At 40.8% G+C, this 12466-nt stretch overlaps 1 protein-coding gene and 1 non-coding gene across 2 annotated transcripts in view; both read left to right on the top strand.

The window, feature by feature from the left end:
• JAZF1 (JAZF zinc finger 1) overlaps positions 1 to 12466 on the top strand; it is a 350631-nt gene that overhangs the window by 59781 nt on the left and 278384 nt on the right. The gene's annotated exons all lie outside the window — the stretch shown is intronic.
• Positions 2946 to 3052, top strand: LOC112209981 (U6 spliceosomal RNA). Its single transcript, XR_002944951.1, has one exon. It is a non-coding gene; the product is annotated as a U6 spliceosomal RNA (small nuclear RNA).

The following is a 12466-nucleotide window of genomic DNA, read 5'->3' as shown; positions in this document are numbered from 1 at the left end:
TGTGCGGTAGTGCGATCTCGGCTCACTGCAATTTCTGCCTCCCAGATTCAAAGGGTTCTTCAGCCTCAGCCTCCTGAGTAGCTGAGATTACAGGCATGTGCCACCATGCTTGGCTAATATTTGTATTTTTAATGGAGATGGGGTTTAGCCATGTTGGCCAGGCTGGTCTTGAACTCCTGACCTCAAGTGATCCACCCGCCTTGGCCTCCCAAAGTGCTGGGATTACAGGTGTGAGCCACCATGCCCAGTGGAACCCCTGGATTTCAAGGCGTGGGGGTAATATCTGGGCCTAGGGTTTAGTTCTGGTAAGTATCTGGGCTTAGGGTTTAGTTTATTAGCATTGTCTAGGTCCCAAGCAAATGCACGGAGTGGAGGATTGAAAAGAGAGTAGCAGGGCAGAGCTGAGCAAATCTCCCACTTGGGGTGGCTTCCCAGCTTAGTTAGGCCTCATCTGGGGAGAAGCTCCAAATAATTCATCAGACAGCTTGAGAGTCCCTGCATGAATTCCAGAGTTAAATGAAAATCCCAGCTACTCGGGAGGCTGAGGCAGGAGAATCACTTGAACCCGGGAGGCGGAGGTTGTGGTGAGCCAAGATCGCGCCATTGCACTCCAGCCTGGCAACAGAGCGAGACTCTGTCTCAAAAAAAAAAAAAAAAAAAAAAAAGAACTGTGTGTGGCTAGTGGTTCAGACATCTTCCTTCCTCTACCCCTAGGGACAAAGGGAAGGATGCTTGCTAGACTTCCTTCATATTTCTATTCACTTCTTTTTAGCATTTGATATTACAATTTAGCTTCTCTGTGTCTCAGATTCCTCAAGCAATAATATGGGTTTGATGAACAAGGGTCAGAAGTTGCCTTTGGCTGTAGTGTTCAGTGATCATGGCGTTCTAGGGAGTGCAAAGAAGAGAATAAGCATCCAATCCTCTAAGACCTTTACTCTAATTAGGGAGTTTCATTAAACCTCTGAAAAAGCTTAATAAAAAAAAACCACCAAACAAATGAAAACCATAAGTACTTTTACAAGATAAGATAAGCGCTGTTGCAAGACAGGAATTAATGGCCCCTGATGTGGGCTTGGGTACCTACGAGAGTCTTTGTGGAGGTTGGAGGGGTTGGATTGCATATTTTAGGATGGCAGGGTTAGAGGGAACAGAAAAGACTACATCTGTCTTGCTGACTGCTGGATCTAACACGTGGTAGGGGCTTGTTAGGCATCATTGAATGTATCAGTACAGTAGAATATAACTGTTGATACAGATATATGTATAGGTAATGTTTACAGTTCTGTAGGGGACTAGTGGGGTAAGGTGCAGGAGAAAACAGGTTAAGACAAGATTAAGCAAGAGTTTTTATCAGTTAATTGATATGTCCCAAATGCCCAGAATAGCATCTGGCACGTAGTGGGTATTCAGTAAATATCTGTTGAGTTAATGAAATGATTAATGGCATAATTTGGGGCTGTCATGTAAGTAGTAGGGGGAAGCATGGAAGGTTTTTGAGAAAGTACCATTTCGGAAAGGTCCATGGCAGCCATGTGGACAGCCGATTGTAAATGGAGGAATAAAGAAGCAAATTAAGAGATTATGTCATAAAGTGGGCACAGGGTCATGAGGAGGGTCTGAAATAGATGAGTGGCATTGGAAACAAAAAGGACGGGCAGAATGGAGACATCACAAAAACAGACTTCCTGAATGGTTATAGTAGGTGTCAAGGGAAGGTTGAGTCAGAAGATGCCTGCAGTCTGAGGTGCTAAGGAGTCCAGATAAGTTGGAAAATGATCATATGATTGGCATAGAGGAAACAAAGTAGGGTTTTGTTGGAGAGGAGGGGCAGCGGGTATTAATGGTTAGTTTTAGATACTTAGATATGATATAAGGGCAAATCATCTCCATTAGGCACTTACTTGCAAGCCGAAAAAAGGTTGAAATTCAGGAGTGTCCTCTCAGGGCTGGAGATCAGGTTTGTGAGTGATGGTCTGCAGGTTGCCATGGGAAGCAGGAGCTTCTTGAGGGTGGGAGTGGGTAGGGAGACCGGGGGCTGCCTGGGGAGCAGCATGGCCACTGCCTCTTGGTTCACAGAGCTGTTGGCTTCCAGTTCAACTGTTTCTTTTAACAGCACAGAGGTCTTAGGAGCCATACTTTGTTCATGTCTAGGGAGCTTTCATTCCAAGGGATTCTCCCTGCTCTCTTCCCCAGCATTGCCTTTATTTATTATGTAGGGGCATTTTGTTGTCATAGCTATTTATCTGGTAAGATATCTGCTGTATGAAAGTTTTATAATTTGTGTCTAATGAATGAGCATCCTCTGCATAAACAGATCCCTCTGCTGTTTTTGGAGGATATGCTGCTCATGACTCTGTGTGTGTGTGTGTGTGTGTGTTGTGTGTGTGTGTGTGTGTGTAAAACTCTCTTAGAAATAGATCTCCAACAACTAATCTTACAACCTCAAATGACAGAGTAATGTGTACATTATGGATTGAATAAAAACTTGAAGAATGTTAATCTGGAAAATTAGAATTAGTAATGAAATACAAAGTCATTTGCCATAGAATACTGTAGCTTTCACATTTTTACTTTAAAAATTCCAGTTTAAGAGAAATTTTCAAATAGAAATAATTGGGAACGTTAGATCCTTGTTAAAAAATACTCTTTTTTTTTCTTTTGAGACAAGAGTCTCACTTTGTCTTCCTGGTGCAATCTTGGCCCACTGCAACCTCTGCCTCTCCGGTTCAAGTGATTCTCCTGCCTCAGCCTCCTGAGTAGCTGGGACTACAGGCGCCCACCACCACGCCCAGCTAATTTTTGTATTTTTAGTAGAGGCAGGGCTTCACCATATTGGCCAGGCTGGTCTTGAACTCCTGACCTTGTGATCCACCCGCCTCGGCCTCCCAAAGTGCTGGCATTACAGGTGTGAGCCACCACACCTGGCCAGAAACATTCTTTTTGTGCTCCTCTTGGCAGCACATATGCAAAAATAGGAAAGATACAGAGAAGATTAGCATGGCCCTTATGCAAGGATGACACACACATTTATGAAGCATTTTATATTTTTATCCTTATGAAACACTCAAAGAAACGTCATTTACCACTTTTCCAGCTGCGGTGGACCAGACATTTTCAGATTTGCCTGTTTTCCCTGTCCTATTTTTGTTGTAATTTTTTTTTAATACCACACGTACTGGTGTTCATATAAAATAAACTTGAGTAAACCAGAATTCTGTGAGTTTTGCCAGACTTTAATTGTGTTGTATTGCTTGCTTTTTAAACAAATTAATAGTGAAAAATAATTTAGCGACCTCCCAGTTGTAAACTTCTAAATGGCAGTTTGTGTCTGTATATCTCTTCAAGTCAAGCATCTGCTCAAAAGATATTGTTGATGATGTGATAAATGCAGTTTCATGAAACTTGGCAGTTCCCATAAATAATTGAATAACATAGGTTGTATTTACCTCTGTAGTGTCTAGACTAGAGAATTAGAACCATGAGTTTATAAAAATCTAGGTTGCTGTCTACACACAAATAGAATAGTATTTAAAATTGTGTTTTCCATGGGATAATGATGAAATTTTTATTGGGCCAAGTGGGTAGCTATCTGGAGAAAGGTGAGGTTGGTTTCATATCTCATACCATTCAGATAAACTCCAACCTGATCAATTAATTTTATATGATGACCAGTGTCATATTCAACAGAGTTATGACAAAGAAAGAAAGGAAGGAAAAATCAGAAAGGCAATTCAGCAAATGTCTAGTCTACCTCAGTTGGAAAAAAGTGAAAAATGATATTTTTAAGAAGGATTTCAATATACAAATATATATTTGTATCTGCATAAAATGCTGAGAAACTGGAAGACATTCCTTTATAACCTTGAAGTAAGAAGGACTTTTTAACCATGACTCAGAATCCAGCAGCCATTAAAAAAAATGATAAATTTGACTAAATTCAAATAAAGTATTTTTACCTGATTAAAAAAATGCCATAAGCAAATTCAAATGACAATCAGAGAAGAAACTATTTGCAGTGGACAGTTAACCTCCATATAAAGAGTTTCTACAAATGAATAAGAAAATGACTTTCTTATTCATTGAAGGCCAAGGCGGGTGGATCATCTGAGGTCAGGAGTTCAAGACCAGTCTGGACAACATGGTGAAACCCTGTCTCTACTAAAAATGCAAAAATTAGCTGGGTGTGGTGGTGCATGTCTGTAATCCCAGCTACTTGGGAGGCTGAGGCAGGAGAATCGCTTGAACCTGGGAGGCGGAGGTTGCAGAGAGCTGAGATCGCGCCACTGCATTCCAGCTTGGGCAACAGAGCGAGACTCTGTCTCAAAAGAAAAAAGAAAAAGAAAATGACTTGGAATACCAATAGCCTAGGCAAAGGATATGAACAGATTATCCTCAGAATAAGAAAAACATTGTCTTGGCCGGGTGCGGTGTTTCACGCCTGTAATCCCAGCACTTTGGGAGGCTGAGGCAGGTGGATCACGAGGTCAGGAGTTTGAGTTTGAGACCAGCCTGGCCAACATGGTGAAACCCCGTCTCTGCTAAAGATACAAAAAATTAGCCGGGCATAGTGGCACGTGCCTGTATCCCAGCTACTCAGAGGCTGAGGCAGGAGAATTGCTTGAACTGGGGAGGTGGAGGTTGCAGTGAGCCAAGATCGCACCATTGCACTCCAGCCTGGGTGACAGGGCGAGACTCTGTCTCAAAAAAAAAGAGAGAGAGAAAGAAATACATTGTTTTCAAACCTACCAAAAGATCTTCAGCCTTACACATAATAAGAGAATCACAAACTTAAACTGTACTGAAGTAGCACTTTTAACTTTATCAGATTGGCAAAAATTCTACAGTGTGACACTTAGAAATTGTTGACCAGTTGTGGAAACATCAGCAGTGTACTTCTGAGAGTACAGAATGGCATAACCCTCATGAAGGCCAGTTTGGCCAGTTTTCATCTATCGAGATTACAAATACAATTACCCTTTGACCCAGCAGTCTGGCTCTGGCAATTACTCCTGCAGATACATCTGAATACATATGCGGAGACCTATAGAGTAGGTGTCTCATTAGACCATTGTTTATAATAGAAAAGACTGGAAGCAATTCAAGTATCCACTGGTGAAAGACTGGTTAAATAAACTATGATCCACCTTTACAATGGAATATTGTGCAGCATTTTAAAGAGAGCATGGAAACTCTTCATACGTTGATATGGAAAGACCTCCAAGATGTGTTATTAAATGGAAAAAAAAAAACCCACCAAAGTATAGAACCATATATAGTATGCTCCCTTTGATGTAGAAAGGAGACAAAATATGAGTCTGTAGTCATATCTGCTTGAATCCACATGAAGAAACATTGAAAGGATAAACAAACGAAAGGAGTTCAATAAAAGTGGTTACTTTTAGTGGGTAGGTGGGGGATAGCATGGATAAGGATGTGGTGAGCAGGAAGAGGCAGGGGGCAATACTCTTCATTGTGTACTCTGTTGTATTATTTTTATATTTGAAGCCTGTAAAGTATTACCTATTCAAAACAAAAAATAAGTTACATGTCTTTACGGTTGTATTTCAGTGCCAATTCAACATATGTCCAAGGGCCAGAAATACCTTCCCAGAGCTTTTATCATTTCTTGTTGGTACTGTTGACTACAGCCTCCTAAGTGGGTCTTGTATTAGCTGTAGTGGTTTATCTACAGTTGTGCTGTCCGTTATGGTAGTCACTGGCCACATCTGGCTTTTGAGCACTTGAAATGTGGCTAGTCTAAATTGAGATGTGCTGCACTGTGCCTGATTTAGAAGACTTAGTATGAAAAAAAGAATGTAAGCTATCTCATTTATAATTTTAAAACTCTTGATTACATGGTGAAAGATAGTAGTTTGTGTTTGAGGGGTTAAACCATATTATTAAATTAATTTCACTTGTCTTTTCTTACCTTAAATGTGGCTGCTAGGAAATTTAAAATTACATATGTGGCTTGGCCCTGTGGTTGGCATTTTACTTCTTTTGTGCAGCCCTGATGTAGCCTCCTATCCACAGTCAGCATGTCTGCCAGAATTACTTAAAAACAACAACAGAACCTACACGTCTCATTTCACTGCTTTAAAACCTCTTGCCTCCTACATGCCTACAGAGACCCTTTGTAAATAGTCTCTGAGATCCTTCCTTTACCCATTCCCCTTCCCTGCACATACAAACGCTGCTTCTCTTTACTCCCTGGACTGCAGGCCTCTTGATAAATTTGAGTCTCTGAACACACTGTTCTTTCTGTTTGGAATGTCCTTTCACCCCCATTTTGTTGCCCAGAAAATTCCTACTCATCTATAAGCCCCGTTCACGTGGCCCCTTTTTTGATGAGGCATCCCTAGTTCCCCTGTCCCATTTTCTTATAGCATCTAGTAGACCTCTATGTTCTCACACTCATCCTCAGTACCACGGTTGTCCCCTGAAAGGTGTTGTCTCCCTCACCAGACTGGGAGCACCTCAAGGGCAGAACCCATGTCATGTTCCTTTTTGTATTTCCAGACCTGAAACTGCCAGTAAATAAACCCTAAAAGTAGAAAGAAAAAAAAAAACCTAAAAAGAAGTTGGTTGTATTTGGTTGAGAGTACACCATGCCCGGTTTGCCTTGATGATGCTTCTGTTTGTCTAATCTATATATTGAGGAAAGCAGGCTCCAACCTGTCAGCCTTCCTTGATTAAGAATAGGCCTCTTTGGAGTGTTCTAGCTTTGAACAAGCCAGCCTCCCTGCAAGCAGAAGATTACAAACTGCAGAGATGTCAGTAGCACCAAACCCGCAGTGAGTTCTAGTTTTCAGGGCTGTGTTCAGACTGGAAGATGGGAATTATCTGTGTTCTGTTCAGAGAGCAGAATTCTCCAGGCTGGCCAGGTGCCTGCGTTTGCAGAAGGTAAAGGTAGCAGGTGGTTGCCAGAAGGTGAAAGCATCAGTGGAGCATGGCCAGCTCCAAGGAGGCGGTGAGCTGGAATAATGAAGTTCTCCACAGTCTGGTCTGTGGGATCTTACTTCGGTTACCAACTCCGTGGAAAGTTATTCTTGCTTGTTAATATTCCCATTGTCCTTCTCTTCTGTTGCGCTAAGCTTTTGTTCTAAAGAGAAATGAAGAATAATAAACAATACCCAAAGTATGTGGAGTAAAGATTTTTGGAAGGAAAAATTAGAATTTTGCAAGAAACTTCTCTCTTTAGCAAAGTAAACTGAAAGGGCTTGTGTTTACCCTCCAAGATTTTAGAAGCATTATTGCCATTGTTCAGAATCTACTTATTTCATATATAGAGATCCAGATATTTTCATCAGGTAAAGCTTCCTTTGCAGCTCTCATAATCAGCTGAATGAGGAGCTCTTTCTTTAGTAAAATTTTGAGAGCTAGTAGTGTAGTAGAAAGTACAGTACCTTCAGTGGCTAGAAAAACCAGTCTGAACCTAGGACTGTCACTACCTAGTGGTGTGGACTTTGCAAGCTACTTCACATCTTTAAGCCCTCATTATTGAGTAAAATGAGGCTTAAACACATCCTAAGTTATAGGCATTACAAGAGGTGAATGAATGCAGGGGCCTAGCACTGTGCCTGGTCCATAGTAGGTTTTGGTAAATAGGAGTTATAGCTCCGATATGAATACAGATTTTCTTCTGCAGGTATCTGGTGTTGAATAACCAGGTGAGGACGCCCAAGGTCAGAGAGGAGTATGTCCTTTCATAGTGGGCAGACTGTGGTGAGGGAGTGCTCCTCAGCAGCAGTGTTAGTAACTGTTCTTCAGAGCCTCACCACCAGCCCAGGGAGAGAGGACAGGAGCAGCTGGGTAAAGGAGTCAGGACACGTGGGTTGGAGAACTGGCTTTGCCATTAGTTAGTCCCATGAGGATTCACTCTGCCTCCTTGGTCCTGTTTGTAAAACGAGGCTGGTGATCACTTCCATCTCTAAATACTATAGTCTGTCACCATAAAGCAACAGAATTGGGCCCCCAGAAGTTACACTGCCTTGTTTGTAGGATACCGATTCACCAGGCCGGACTCTGAGAACGAACCTGGATGTTGCACAACAAGGCTGCGTCATCTCCGAATGCCCTGAACTGGAGGCGGGTTCCCATTTCCCCTTCGAGATTATGTCCAGAGGCGCAGGTCATCTTTCCAGGCTCCATTCCCCTTGTTCTGCTTTCATATTCTCCTGAGCTTGACCTGGTTCAATTTCTCCCTGGAGAGGCTCACAATTTTTTCTGGGGTTGAGATCTGATCCTCGTCATTCTTTTGACAAGAGATACAGAATCATCATTTTTAAGAGGAAGTTTATCAGCAGGCTGTTTTTAAAAGTGAGTTTTGTGCTTGATACAAATTTTTATGATGTTTGCTTTCTCTTAAGCACTCGAGGTCTGTACGGTCAGCCTTCTTTGCCTCATTTGCTTCCCTTCCTCCCCTGCCTCCCATCTTATTTGACTGCTAACCTGGGCAGGCCCACCATTCATTCTTGTTTGAGACAGAGGAACACAGTACTTTGTATGCCTTATGACCAGATAATTCAAGCTGACAGTAATCAAGTTTGGGGCTAATTATCATTAAAAGGTAATTTCATTGCTGCCCGTAATTGATCTTATCTTAAACCAATTGTAGCATTTCTTTTGTCACATGATTTAAAAATTTAAAAAAAAAATGCTTTTGGCAATAAACTTTTGAAAACAGATTTTCTACACTCAGTTCTTTTTAAAACCAACTTTACAAACTTTAAGTGTGCTCTTATTAATGTGGTGATTTGTCTGCTTTGTAATATTGCATATTCAAAATAAAAAGAAAATGGAGACAGTTCATCACTGAAATGGATGTTATAAAATCAGCATCTGGTTTGAATAATGAGTCTTCTGGTCCAAGTTTTACTTCAGTGAATGAAACTAATGAAACTGGCCTCCATTGTTATGTCAATGACTTCACCTCCACTAACTTTTGGTTTCTTTCCGTTGCCAATTTGGAGGCCACTAAGGTTTCTTTAGAAAGTTCTTTCCTAGTGGTATTTGTTCTAAGTAACTCTGGGACAGCCAAGTATCTGTCACCAGCAGGGGAGAGGCGAAGACACCTCATGATCATAAAATCATAGGTTTGGGACGTTTCAAGTATCCTTTGCCACCAGTCAAGCTCTGGAAACAAGAGCAAAGTGAAAAAACAGCTCTAGAGTTGGAACGATTAAAAATTAGATGTTGGTATAGCACCATAATACTACACAATTCTAGGTCAGGCATATAGACAGCTGTCCCAAGTCTTGTTTCTTCCTTGAACTCTGATGCTTGCAGAAATATGGTTGTACCTGGGAAATGATCACCCTGGCTGCAAGGCACAGAGCCACCCTACTTCTCCTGCTGGTAACACACACACACATGCACATGCATGCATGCTGTATGCACACACACACATGCACATGCATGCATGCTGCATGCACACACACACCCCTGGGAAGTCTCCTGAAGGTAAATACACCGTTGTTGTTATTAGGTTTTCTGATCCATAGGTATCTATGCTAATAATAAGTAACAATATCCTCTAATACTTACAGAGCACTTTTTGATTCATCATTTGATTTGGCCTTCAGAAAACCACTTTAAGATGAATAGCATAGATTTTATTATCCGCCTTTTACTGAGGAACCTCCTCAAAGAAGCATTGTGACTTATTCAAAGACATAGCTATCATGTGATAGAAAGCGATGATATTGTATAAAGGCCTAGTTTTATATTTTACCATAAAACTGAAGGAAAATCCTTTATTGCATGTTCTTCCTCAATAAAAAGCTCACCAAATGAATTAATAAACAAACACATAAATAAAATGTAACACAACCTTAATAAATAAAACAGAACCCTAAAGAGAAATGTCTTCAGTGGTCAGAAAGTAGAAACATGGAAGCAAATGAATATTTTCTGTTTGTTACTTCTGTGCCTATAACCAGATGTGGCAAGGATGCAGGCAAGCCTACGGTAGATTTGCAATAAGTATTTATTGAACTTAACTGGATTAGCATTACTTTGCTAAGTAGGAAAACAACAGACTATCCCTTTATCTATGAATACTTTGATACTCGGGTTGTATCAAGCATAAAATAGACCAAGATTTTCTATGAATTCCTTACTTTTCTTCAGCCAGATCTAGTTGTCTACTGTAGCAGAGTCCTCAGGAAACTCTAAGCCAGAAAATCAGGGTCGTTTGTCCATCTTGTTGACCAGATTGCAAGCATTTTCCCCCACCCTAGTTTTTAATTTTAAATGTATTACCAGTGGTAGTTTTTACTGCTATCTTTACAAAAATAAGAGGCGAACAAAACTTTTGGATGGAATTAGAAGTCCCTCCCAGGCAAGGCTCCCGGGTTGCAAGTGTGATTTTAGGTGACTGAGATATCATGCTACCCTGTGGCCAGCCATGTGGGCACATCACCACGTCTTAGTCTTCAGGACACTGAGGCAGAAAGCACCGTCCCATTCACACCTTGGTAACTGAACTCTAACATCTCAGCCTGAGAATCCTGGATTTTTTGCTTATTTGTTTTTAAACTAACTTTTCTTTTCTTTTCTTTTCTTTTCTTTTCTTTTCTTTCTTTCTCTCTCTCTCTTTTTTCTTTTTTTGATGGAGTCTCACTCTGTCGCCCAGGCTGGAGTGCAATGGCGTGATCTCGGCTCACTACAACCTCTGCCTCCCAGGTTCAAGTGATTCTCCTCCCGCAGCCTCCAAAGTAACTGAGATTACAGGCACACACCACCACACCCAGCTAATTTTTGTATTTTTATCAGAAATGGGGTTTCACTGTGTTGGCCAGGCTGGTCTCGAACTCCTGACCTCAGGTGATCTGCCCACCTTGGCCTCCCAAAGTGCTGGGATTACAGGTGTGAGCCATCATGCCCGGCCTAAATTTTCTAATTATAATTCTTTTCAGTTGATTCTTTTCCTCTTGACCAGTCTTTTAAAATTTTAACTCTTCAGGAGTCAAATGAATGTTTTCCTTTTTATTGATAAATGTGTGTGATGTGCAACTGTTCCTTAAAAAAATATCTAGTGTAGTTTGTAATGTGACCTTTGCAGCTTCATTCTGAGTTCTTTTCTGACAACTTCTCGTTGGATACTACTACTCTTTTAAATTCACTTAGGCTGTTTAGGATTCAAGTCTTCATATGCCCATCTCTTTTGGCTTGGCTGATTCTCTCTTCAGTTGTTGGCCCTGTTTGGCCTTCAGGAGATGAGGCAAGGTGAGTGCCCTCCATCCCCACAGTCTCTCACGGCTAATACTGAACAGGGGTTGGCAGAGTGGGTGATGGAAGGACCATTATTTAGCAGCCTATTGACAGAGTGAGTCCCAGTTCAGCCATTCACTAGCTCTATTATCTAGGACTAATTAATTTGTACAAACCTTAGTTTCCTTGTGTGTAAAATGAGTTAAGTAATAGCCATTTCACAGTGTTGAGGATGGATTGAGATGGTATAATTGGAAGTGCTTTACAGTATCCAGTGCTATTGTTATTACAGATGTTTTTTTCCTGGGCAGGTGGTTGATATACCTTGAGAGAGCGTTTATGGGTTATCAGATGAAATATGTAGGCATGTGGCGTATCAGTTACCTGAATAAGAAAAAGGATAGGCAGGTTTTTAAATTATTATTTTTTTAAATTTCAATTTTATTTTTCCCCGCTTTATTGAGGTATCACTGATGAATTAAAAGTGAATATATTTACCATATACAATGTGATGTTTTGATATATGTCGACATTGTGGAATGATTACCAGAAACCAGCTAATTAACTGACCCATCACCTCACATAGTTATCTTTGTGTGTGTGGTGAAAACATTGAAGACCAGCCCTCTCACCAGCTTTCAGGTATATAAAACAGTATTGTTAACGATAGTTACTGTGCTATTAATTACATCCCCAGAATTATTCATCTTATAACTGGAAGTTTATATCCTTTAGCTAATGGCTTCCTATTCCTCCTCCAGCCATCCACCCCCAGCCCCTGGCAACCACCATTCTAATTCTACCCTCTCTTTCTATGAGTTCGACTTTCTTAGTTCCCACATATAAGTGAGATCATACAGTACTTGTCTTTCTGTGTCTGACTTTTTCATTTAGAATAATGCCCTCAAGGTTCATTCGTGTTATTGCAAATGGCAAAGTTTCCTTTTTTTATGACTGAATAATTTCCATTGTGTATGAATACCACAATTTAAAAAATCTGTTTATCCATCGATGGACACTTAGGTTGTTTCCATGGCTTAGCTATTGAGAATAATGCGTCAGTGAACACGGGAGTGCAGGTATCTCTTTGAGATACTGATTTTTTGTTCTTTGGGCATCTATCCAGAAGGGGGTTGCTGGATCACACAGTAGTTCTGTTTTTAATATTTTGAGGCACCTTCGTACTGTTTTTCCCATAGTGGCTATACCAGTTGACGTTCCTGCCAACAGTGCACAAGGGTTTCATTTT

The sequence above is a fragment of the Pan troglodytes genome, chromosome 6 (genome assembly GCF_028858775.2).
Source record: "Pan troglodytes isolate AG18354 chromosome 6, NHGRI_mPanTro3-v2.0_pri, whole genome shotgun sequence".
Lineage (NCBI taxonomy): Eukaryota > Metazoa > Chordata > Mammalia > Primates > Hominidae > Pan > Pan troglodytes.
The sequence above is the reverse complement of the archived record's forward strand: the minus strand, read 5'-3'. Positions and strand labels throughout refer to the sequence as shown.